This window comes from Diadema antillarum, unplaced genomic scaffold (assembly GCF_040938485.1).
Source record: "Diadema antillarum isolate AM-2024a unplaced genomic scaffold, OU_Dant_1.0 seq00000238_RagTag, whole genome shotgun sequence".
Lineage (NCBI taxonomy): Eukaryota > Metazoa > Echinodermata > Echinoidea > Diadematoida > Diadematidae > Diadema > Diadema antillarum.
In genome coordinates this window covers 705,315-717,968 of record NW_027271285.1, presented here as the reverse complement: position 1 = coordinate 717,968, position 12,654 = coordinate 705,315, and positions in this window count along the sequence as shown.

Here is a 12,654-nt window from a genome sequence, read left to right as displayed (position 1 = left end):
ATCTCACTTCACACTTTTCCAGGGTGTGTGCTTTCTTTCCAATATTTAGATAAGTGAGGATAGGTCATTTGAATTTAGTTATACGTACGCCATTTTAAAGCTTACATTCTGCTCCTTCAGAATATGCCCTTAATTAAAAATCCACGTCTGGCGACTTTTTGTCGATTTTTGTAATGAATTGGGTCACAAATGGTGCTTGCCAGTAACACATCCACCTAACAGCGAGTCTGGTATTTGGCAATATCAAAAGGAAAAGTTTGTTATTGCACTCAATACAAAACAATAAAATAGATGCCTGCTATAAAAATCTCAATTGACGGACTATTCTGGTCACCAAGTGTAAACACAAGCTCATTTTTTCTTTGAACGCAAATTCCATAAGTTGCTGATTTTTTATTTTATTTTATTTGATTTATTTCCGCATTCAATCAGATACATATTAAATACAGTACAAATTTCAAAAGCACAAAGACATAGAGAACAAGGAAGTGAAATAAAACGATAACATTATACAAATACATACACATAAGCAAATGCATTGAGCAGTATACATACATGTAAATATAAAATAAAATATACAAACTTTTCAGTAAATAACAGGGATTATTGAATGCAGGAGACCGCCATCGTGAGCGATTAAGCTTGAAATGGATGGGGCCTCTAAAAAGACTATCCAACGACACAACTCTCTTAGAGGAAATAAAATGATCAGGTGGGTGCAGTGCAGTTGCTGGTGTTGGTGCAAAATGCGGTTAAAGAAAGAAAATAGAGATTGAATAAAAATAACAATCATTCTCAATAAATATTTGTTATCTTAACGTAATGAGTGGGGAGAAATGATTGTATCAAATTATATACCGCTTTAGTGAAGCTTTAAAAGAATTAATAGCTGAGAAAGACTTTATACTGTCCGGAAGATTATTTCAATTAGATGTCCGGACCCGAATGTCTGATAGATTTGTGTGTCACTATGATAATTTTTGATTCAAAAGATGGACATTTCTACATTTTTTTTTCTTATACGAGTAGGATACGACTGGATAGAAGTCTTGAACCTTATATATATAACATGTTATTGAAAGATGATGGAAGTTGATCATGTATATATTTAAACATGATTACTGCTACTTGAATATTATTCAAGTCGGAAACCTTTAATGTTTCAAGTTCATGACGTAAAGAATCAGTATGAGCTAGGAAATGCGATCCAATAAAAATACATATAACTTTCTGTTGTTATTTAAAGATATAGAAGTTATTTTGGTAGAACCACAAATTCCCCATACAATATTACAATAACTTATATATAGGGGGAATTAAGGAATTAATAAGATATAAAGTATTGATAAGAATAAAGTTGAACGAGGGAGGAAAAACTTCAGCTTGGGGTTAATCCCTATATTTTTAGAAATACACGTTATATATTGATGCAAATGCTCATTCCAAGTCAGTTTCGTCTATATATGCTCCCAAAACGTCGGGCAAGTTGAATGCATTACATGTGCATTATGCCGCTTTGAAAACGAATGAAGTGCCAAACCGATTGTGAAAAAGAGAGGTCATTTTGTATCAGTGTGTACATGAGATAATTACGAAATGGGTTATTCAGAAAGTGCTTGTTTACCAGCCACATTCCCAATATACGCTCTAACACACACTGTGGAAAATACGGTGATGATAACGATTACTGGAGCTTATAAGCCCACCAGTTACCTTCAGGGATATTATGACGTCCCATACAGCTCTGGCAAAATCAGGTTCATGTCGACAAAAACAAAAACAAGAGTTTTCTACAATAGCATGTACTTGTATTTCATCTTGTGGTAGAATTTTGTCCACTGTCGTAGTGGGACTCAATACGAAATGTTTGACTTGATTGATTTAATTTGATTTATTTATGCATTTCTGCACAAAGTATACAACATAACAAACCACTTTCCAATACTATACGCATATTATCCAACACAAAATGATATATGAATATAGTCATAATGTGACAATAATGAAATATTCTATAGGTGAATCAATCATACAAAACAATTGAAATGCCGAAAAATCGCCTAGGTTATGACAATTTCAACTTGATAACGTGAGCAAACATGCAGCGGAGATGATCGCTCTCAAAGATCTTTCAATGAATTTCAATGAACAACAGTTTCACATGCTGACACACAATAGTATATATCGTATCAAGCAACGGATTTCATGGAAGAGCTTGCACTTGCAGTATACTAGTATTGGCCCTAAGTCTTTTCCCTCAGTTTAGTTGCGTCCGTTCACAAATTTCATACTAATAACTAAATTGACAGGAAACCAACCTGGCACACAAAGGGTTCAAGGAGAATTCCAGTCAATTTTCATATTTTCACATCTCTACATTAGAGAAATCGGTAAAATTAAATATGGACAGATATGTATTGAAATCTGAAAAATGCGGTATAGATTGATGGAATTCATTATGGTCTCTGAGCAGATAGACCAATACTCTGAAAAACCCAAACCAAATTACACTGAACAAGGATGTTAACACTGTGGCTTACCACTTCCTTAACTTCAACTTTGAAGAATTTATGCATGTTTTATTCTGTTCTTCTTCAATGAACACCCATAATACTTGTATTCTTCTTCTTCCTTTCACAGTCTCATGCATGGTTCACCTATGTTACATCCTTGTTCACTGTGGTCTGTTATGAATAGTGAAATTATTCGTATTCCTAATCCCAATCATCATAAGTTCTGTAACTCTGTCTCTGGTAAAACCAATCTAGATATTTAAATGCAAACATTTGAAAATCATCTAGAGTTCTCCTTGGGGACCTATATACAGCTCATTAAGCTTTGCTTTTTAGAAAGTTTTATCGAATTTCTCTACAGCATTTTTTTCTATACTTTGATTGAAACGCTAACACATCGACCGCTGTAAACAATGATCGTATAATTGCGTTTTATCACATTTTGTTATATTTTATGTATTTTCCATAGAGAAATACGAAAATAAAATTGAAATTAAAAGATCCGGTCGAGTGGGGATTCCTGGGGATTCATGGATGGACCGATTGAATCGATCTTCGATCACTCGCTGTGCATCGAAACGTACGTATTGTTTACCATTGGGAGCGGTAATTCAAAACACAAAATGCAAGTTACCACATATTTTGATGCATATGTGTAGATCAGTTGTATCACAAAACATCCCACCATATAACAATTTTGCAATAAAGCCTAACATAATTCAAATATAAGGAGAAATCACTGTTTTTCTCAATAAGCCATAAACGGTTTAGTCTAGAAACATTTTTAACTTTTGTTTACATTTTGTATATTTAACAATACTTAACATTGATTATGCGGATTGAAATTTTCACAATGGTTGTCCCTAACTCACATTTTAGAACTATTTTGAAGGACTAAAGTTTTTTTTTTTCGTCTGCAAATAAATAATGCCTTTAAACTTGCATAAAGTAACGCGATACTGTAAAGCTGTGTATACAATTCGAGACGGGAATTCCCGAATACTGTATATCATCTGTTTTTCCGAGCCGTGCTAGCCTTTCCACTCCATATGGCATCCCCAGGTACTTGGTCACGTGGCTGTGACGTCATTTTGATGATATTCCTCGTGATGAGTCGAGAGTCGGAGTTAAAGGTAATGTTTACCTTTGGGAACAGTGATTTAAAAAATGTTCAAGTTATCACATTTGATGCGTATGTGTAGGTCTGTTGTATCACAAAACATCCTCCCATCTATTTTGTTTTTTGCAAAAAAGCCTAAAATATAAGGAGATATCAGTATTTTTCTCCTTAAACCATAATTATAGACGGTTTAGTCTGGCAACATTTTTATTCTAACTATTGTTTACATTTTGTGTATTTAACAATACTCGACATTGGTTATACGGATTCAAATTTTTACTGTGAATGTTTCTATTCCAAGCTCACATTTTGGAACTATTTTAAAGCAGTAATGTGGGGTCTTTGTTTCATCTGCAAATGTAAATTATGCCTGTAATAATCTCTCCCTCTCGCTTTCTGTCGGGATTCTTTGTCTTCTCTCCGTTCATGTGACCATTAATGTTCAAACACCGCGGTGGCGTTGTTTCAGGAATAGTTATGGCATACAAAAAAAAACAAAACACACACACACACAAAAGCTCACGATGTCTTAATACAATGAAATAATTGCAGATTGTATAGCCTCGCCCATAGTATGACCACTTGGTAGTAGGTATAAGTGTGTAACTCTAGAGGGAGGGCAGAAGAAGGCAAATGAATAGGTTTGGGAAATATCGCTACCCCCCCCAAAAAAAAAAAAAATAAATAAATAAATAAATAAATAAATAAATGAAATAAAATAAAAAATAAAAAAATAAAACACACACACACACACACACACACACACACACACTCACAACAGCAACAAACACAAACCAAAACAAAAACAAAAGCAACGTGCAGTTCTCGGTCCATAGGCCTACATGATTATGAATGTGGTTACAGCGTAGTGATGTGCAACACACAAATTTTGCTTAAGTGATTAATTTCTATGACTTTGTGTTTTTTTCTGGGATTATTTGTTATCTCGGCACATTTCTCGTTGTTGATGTTTTTTTTTCCATTCCTCTGAAGAATTATTCACGTGTTAAAATTTAAAACATTTCACAGCTGATTAATGATTCAAATGTGGGTATTCTGGGAAGATGCAGGAAAGCTTTTGGCACAAAACTGTCATTTTTTTCTTTGCGTAATTTCTCCATTTCTCTTAAGAATCCCATAATTACTTTGAAGACTTTATTGGATGAAACTACTAAAAGAATGAATACATTTCTGTGAAAAAGCCAATTACGAATATAACACCTTTTGGAACGGAACTCTTCAAAAATACATACGTACAGTCTATCTACTGTACAACAGCGATTAAAGGCAGGCAACATTATTTTGATAAGCAGAAATAAAAAGAAATGCTAACAAATTAATGACCCAAGAAAGAGGAAAAGAGTGCTTGCAAGGCTGGGGCAAAGGTCGCAACATATAGCTATTCACCGGTCCTGAAATTTCCGGGTAGGTTGTGCTGATGGGCTGGTGACATCGCGTGGTTTCTTCCATCGAAAGTCACTTGCCTCCATGACCATCCCTTGCTAATCAGTTCATCTCGTTTACCCACCATCTATAGCTGACGATGTCGTGGCTCTGGATTCCCGTCTCACTGTGCGTGTTCATCGGGGTTTGCGTTCAAGCAGACAGCTCCACAAGTTTCAGCCTTACTGGTATGATTTAGATCTACATTCTCACGAATATATACTATGCACTCAGATAGTTGTCATTGTACTACAGGTGCATTATACCGTGCGTATATGAACACCGTGTGAGCTACAACGGATAAATAACATTTCATCAGCGTGGTGCCTCCAACGTCACAGTTGACCTAGCACGCATAATTATTGTTTTATCAGATCGTTTCCTGGGTGTGATATTCCATCTCTTTTAAGAAATCATGAGGGATAGGCATAGCCTAAAGCTTCATGACTTAAGTTCAGTGTTTATGTCCACGAACCGAATCCATAGTAGCCTATATTTGTTACCTGTTTTTGCTATAAGCATTACGTATGATTGTTAAAATAGATTTATGACGCTTTTCCTATACAACAGATAAGTCTCGGAATTCATCGCTCGCTGCCTCGCGAGAATATTCGCGAGAATACCCTTAATTTGTCGTGTTATGGTATATACTGCTATTTCTGATGCCATTTAAGTATCCTCGTCAAATTTGTACGAGTGTTGTATTTTCATGGAACAAAATGTCGAAAACTTTGACTTATCACGTAGACCCCTACCTGTTTCGACTCAAAGTCAAACAATATTTTACTATTTCTTTGTTCAATTGACTTTGTGTTACATCTATGTATGACAAAGAATTGCAGATATAAAACCACTTGCTTACTCACTCTTTAAATCACTCGGTCAATCAATAAATCAATTACTGATCAATCAATCAATCAATCAATCAATCAATCAATCAATCAATTGACGAGAGTCAATCAGGACATACAAGGTGATTATTCCTATAGCATTGAAGGACAGCTTCACCATTAGTATGTGCGGATTGAGTTAGTGCAGTAATTTAAGTAGAACACATCAGTTTGATAAAAATCGGACAATCCGTGCAAAATCCATTCAAAAGTTTAAAACCAATTTTCTAAAATCCTACGTTCTCTAATATTTTGCCGTTATCACTTGAAATACAGGTGCACATTATGATGCCTCTCTCGGGTGACTTATTTTGTTTGATCAATTTGTTAATTTACTTAAAGCATTGATACCTTAAGTTTAGTCATGAACATCATAAAATACCTTGTACATTCCATAAACTTTTTTATATTCTCGACATGTATTCTTGCATGATTCGTCATTTTTGACATTGACATATTGTAGTAAAAGCCTATATTATGTCTTTGGAACCTACATCCTACACTGCAAAAAGTCCGGTGTTAAATATGAAACACCGTGCTGGTGTTAAATTTCCGGTGCTCGTTCATGGTTTTAGATCAAAATTTTTCAAAAATTTGCAAAATTTTTTCAAAATTTAAAATTGTTTTATGAATAGTTTCTTAGTTACTGCACTTCTTGTTAATTTTGAACTTCAACAAGACGATAAAGAATTTTCCGATAAAGCACTTGATTTTTGAAGAAAAAAAAGTGTAAACACATTTACACTACTGTAATACCAGTTGGTGTGGTCCCCTATTGAAGCTGGACGGTTGTTACACCATTGAAATTAACACCACCAATATCAAATCAACACCATGCGGTGTCATTATTGAATTAACTCTAGCGCAGTGTCAAAAATATCACCAGCCACAGTGTCAAATTAACACCACGAAGTGCCAGGCGAACACTTTTTAACACCGTCACAATACATTTTCTACACCTGTGGGTGTGGTCCTCTATTGAAGTTTGATCGGTGTTAGATTTAACATCCGTGATGTTAAATCTAACACCGATGATTTTACGGGTGCTGTTCGTTATTCCGAAGGTTCGCTATTCCCAAGGTTCGTTATTCCGAAGGGTCGTTAATCCGAAATACGCAAATTCCCTATACCTAGAGGTTCGTTAATCCGAATATGAAAAAGGGTTCGTTAATCCGAAAATTTGTGGCGTTATTCCGAAAATTGGTTAATCCGAAAAATGAAATTCGGAGCAATGAACCTTCGGAATAAGGAATCTTAGGAATAAAGAGCCTTCAGAATAACGAACCTTCGGAATAACGAGCTGTAACCGTTTTTACAGTGTACAAGCTTTGCTTCTAAGTATAGTTCCTCATATTACACGTCGCTTATTTCCTTATACATTTGTGAAATTTTGTTTAAATTAACTGTTTAATTAATAATTTAAATTAACTCATTTTCTTTTCTGAAATAAAAATAATGGAATATAAAACTTCTAAGAAATGTGGAATATAAAACATGAATAAAGCAGATAAAACAAAAGTTATGAATTTTTAAAGTTTCGGTGCCGCCACATCGCTGGATGAAAAGACTGTAACAGTTTGTGATATCACTGCAGGACAATTGTAATGAAGAAAATAAAACCAGAATTTAACATATTTTCATACTCGAATCACCTCTTTCAGAAAGCAGGGGGATCAATACACTTAGCATGTGTCACTAACAAGTCGAGGGAATGTACTTGTATGGGAGTAAACTGAAATTGCCAAACTTCGTAACATTTGAACGGATTGTCCAATTTTCCTCAAGCTTCATCAATGTGTGCTAGTCAAATTGTGTATTAGCTCAATCTACACACAGGCACTTGTTTTTAAATATCCTTGCAGAAGCAGCAAAAGCATCATGAAAAAGTTATAAGCTTCTTTTACAAGCCTATCAATTTCCCATCTCCCCTTTTCCCTCTTTCCTCCCCCTTTACCCACTTTCCCCTCGTTCAGTGTGGACAGCTTTCACCTGATTCTGTCTGACAAATAGTACTAGAAAATAGGGACACTGATTTCAGCGCAGTACAAGCATGTCAAGGCATATGTAGGTTTAAAAACAGAAAGCTAAAAATGAAACGAAGTGAAAAGGAAACATGAAAGGGAAATTCCCCTATAATGAATTTACTTGAATATATTTTGGATGGAATCTAATGCTTATGTTTTTATTTCCTGTGTTGCAAAGAGAAATGAGACACCATTCCATGCTCTATATACTTTGCATTAAAAAAAAAGTGGAGAACCCTTAAAAAAGGTCAGAGAATCTGAAAATTTTCTTATCTTTTCACGAAACAGTGGAGCAGGTTATGAAAACACATCCTCCCCTCATTTCTCTCTGATTGTCTTGATACATTACAACGCATAAAATTGGTAGAGAAAGAGAACTTGTAAGTATATTAAAGAAGGAAATTTTTCCCCAAATCAGGCTGATTCCGTGTAATCATAATTGTTGTTTATTCAAAAATATCAATAGTTTGATAACCATAAACATAATGTCCAGAGACCGTTATCCAAGTCAAGAAAGTTGGTTATCGTTAACGGTCTCCTCCACCTGTATACTTTAAAATATGTATAAACAACAAATATATGTATACATATATATATATATATATATATATGCATGTATTTACGCGTGTAAAGTTCTATGGAGCAAAAGTAATTTATATCTTACGAGCCCTCATGCATGTTCATAATGAAAACTTTTGATTTTGCCGTACTGATTGCTTTCATACATGTGGAGGGATAACAGAAAATGAAACTAAAACTGAAAAAGAAAAATTAATGAGTGGCGAATAAGTTAATAATATATATAAATGAATAACAACGGTTATAAGGAAGTCTTACGAATTATAGTGAATATGGATCCTGCATGCGGGTCACAAGAAATTTATGAAACAATGCCATCAACTCATTTCATTTGCATTAGTTATTATAAATGATATATCTCTAACTTCCATACATTTCCAGTTTCTGTCTTGTCCAGTCTTAATAGGAAGACTTCCCAAACTACTTGTGTGCGATTTTACACCCTAATCAGACAACTTTAATACGGAGCGAACCTTCTCTTCAAGTTGCTGTGAAGGGATTCTGTTCAACAACAATACAATGATAAGTTGCATGACTGTGTGAATGAGATGCCACTACGCGTTCGTTGACTCGGTATATTACTTCCGGATAATCGAATATTGTCCTAAAGTATGTTAAACCTAAACACCCTGTATTTGACTATCTCGTATTGCACGCAAAAAATAGTTATACAACATGTGTATTCATTCACGCTGCCAGCGAAAAATCGCAACATTATGTGATAATCGGGACAGTTAATGCAAAGAATTCAGCAAAAGTCATATATAGCTTCCTGTATGACAAACCAATGACAAACTGAAACATCTCCAGGAAAAAAAAGTGTCATCCGAGACATCGCTAGAAATATTGTAGTACGGATATGGATAATGTTTCCTAGCTTTTTTTTTCACGTAGTTTGGTTTTGCTTTGTTTTCCTGCTAGTAAACTTTGTACCTAAATGCCATAAATTAGCACTGCGATTATGAAACTATACTGCACAGAACCACCACCACAAAAAAGGGAAAATGTAACTTTGGGGACTTGATTGGTTAAACCTACCGTAGTCCAAGACACAGAGTCCCACCACACTGCTACCCTTGTCGAAGGAAAAAACAAAAAAGTGACTATGACTTTGCAATTTTTTTTCATGTCCGGTAGAGCAAAAACACCTCAGATAAAATGCCCAGCACAGCAATATCATCTATTTTTAATGCGTTGTAAAAACGCGCTCAATTTCAGCTAAAAAAGGATGATAAGTAAAATCTTACGAATGAAATGCTGAAAACGACTGTTTAGCAGAGTGCAAACTTTTCACGAGTACGATGTGCACAGACATCACTAAAGATGCTCAATGAACATGATGTGTTAATCAATGAAAATGTCGTGCAAAGTTACTTTTTGTAATTACTAAGACTTGACTTGCGTGTGTTTTTCTCCTTTTTGAAGTTTATCTGTCTATTTCAACGGTCCATTATTTCTAAAATCACAATGACATTTAAGGATTAGGCTGCTACATTTTGCGACATGTTCATAATGCAACGTACTAGTATTGTGTCATATAACCTTAATTGTGTACCCTCGACAAACAATAAGATATCCTGTATACGGTTTCTGATTTGAGGCGCGTTGAACTCATTCTGGTCCAATGTCCAAACTCAGTATAAAAAGGATGTGGTAGTTTATGTTGTTACTAGCAGAAATGAAAGAGAGTGAGATGTATTTTTTTCAATGAAATAGAAATGGAAATGACTTAAATTGAGTTGAATGACCCCCCAAAAAGTGAACGATAGAGTATAATTTGTAACATGGCAACTTCAACCCCCCCCCCCAAAAAAAAAAAGGTTTATCACATCAGGTATTTTGTTATGCATACAGGTTTTTCCACCCGTGTTTGCTTTAGATCGAGATACTCAATCATGATGCAACATTATCGAGACCGTGGAACTATCAAAACCTCGTGATTTTTGTTTTGTTTTGTTTTGTTTTTTTAATTCAGGATAACCAAACAACGTTGAATACAAATCACGCCACATCAGGATTAAATTAGCGCAGCAGACATAGTGTGGATAAGCTATACGTGAAGTGAGCTTTTAACACGCTAAAAGCCTTAAAGTTCGCCGTACTATTAGACGTTGGATATAGCAATGAAACAGATATTGGAACACGGGTTATGACAAGTGTAACTGCAGTTTGAAGAGATAAAATCAATATGTCTTAAGTGAAAATGTCACTCCACGTTCATTCTGCATCCAATAACGTGATTCAAATATTTAAAAAATGAAAGAAGATTCCTTTGTATTGAACATTAAACAAAAGGAATATATAGTTAGGTACATCACCCGCATTTAAAGTCCGTCAGCGGTAAGTGGTTTCCTACTTTTTGTTTGAATTCATGTTCCTCAGTGTGATGGAACATATACACAAAATCAGCTTGTGGATACATCACAAATTATGATGATTTCGTATTTATTATTTTTACTGCTCATTTTCTCCTGTTGTCATTTTACTTTTATTTACTTGCCTTTGTTACTTGTCGTTTCGTTTCGTTTTCTTTTATTGTTGTAATGCTATTTCGAAAAAAAAATGATGTTGTGTGTTACATAGCACATATTGATAGCAGGTTCTGCTATCAATAATGTTTCCTTTTATGATTGAAGATTAATAACAAGCAATTAGTAAGTTGAGTGAGATTCTATGTTGGGTAAATAAAAACCATTGTTTCAATAAGTGCCCTCACGGAGAAGATAGTTCCCCTTGCAAGCAGTTCCCTGTAACACTGTAGTCGCTTTATAAGCATGATGTGGTAAGTAATGTTGTCCTGTTGTGCGTGGCTGATTGTCTCTGTTGGCTTTGGCCTTTAGTGTATACATTAATTGATCTAGGTTTTTTCCCTCTCTCTCTCTCTCTCTCTCTCTTCTCCATATTATCTGTCCCTTTTTTCACACTTCGTTTTTTTTTTCTATCCCCTATTTCCCAAGTTTCCCGCACTCTTTGTAGTTGTAAGCTCTTCGCCCGCTCTATCCCCCTTCCCTCAGAGGTACCCGCATAATACAAGCTTAGTCTTTTCAGTGGGTACCTCCACTTTTTTTCGCAGATTGTATAAATACGATTGTATGTCTCTTTTTTTTTGTTACTGATCACATAGACATGAACATGAATATGTTGTTATCTTTGGGGTTATGTATATTTTCAAAGACACGCATGTCAAATGTCACATATTTTTTTTGTACATTCTGTTGAAAACAAAAAAGTGAAAATAGAGTTTGAGTCATTTGAATCATTTGAATATTGTTTTCCTTTCATAAGCATATTTTCATTATGATCAATATCCCTTTTATCTTGCATGGTGTAAATGTTCTATACGCCTTAGTTTTTATCTATTAACGACTTCGACATCGTAGATTTCCGACTCATCACGAAGTCGCGGCCGAACGCAGGCATTGTGGAGGGGTACGCAGATGGAGTCGGCTGGGGAATAATGTGCGGGGCCGAAAACTACTTTGACTTTCACTTCGCGGAGATGGTCTGCAGCCGACTCAACTTCCCTGGGACCGCCTTGAAGCTTTCCGCGGCCGACTTTCAGGGCGTGGATGGGTGGGCGTCAGAGGCCTTGATGTCGAGGGAAAAGTTCTTATGCAACACAGGTAGATGCAGCTCTGTGAAAATGCAGCTCATTTCAATATGTTTTACTGTAATTATCAAAGCCATAATCATCATAATTGTTACTCCTTATATCTCAGAAGCCTATTTATTTTGTATGGATGCTTTGATGCACTAATCCCACCGAAAAACTTAAACGTGTTTTTATCTATGCCTATACCTTACAAGCTTACATAATACATTACAAGCTTTGCTTTTAACGATCCCCCACATTTCATGTTTTGTAAAATTGTCTTCTCTTGTATATTCTTTGTAATTATGACGCTATGTCCAATCTTATGTTCAATCGAAGCTGTATCATGTTATTTGTGTTTGAGATGTGGAACAATAAATCAGATCAATCAAATCTAAAGACTAGTGAGTAAAGGATGAAAAAAAAACGTTTTTAAACAGTGCGAATATAGTTGTTGCGACAAGAATAATGTGACCCTATGAAATTGTGTGTG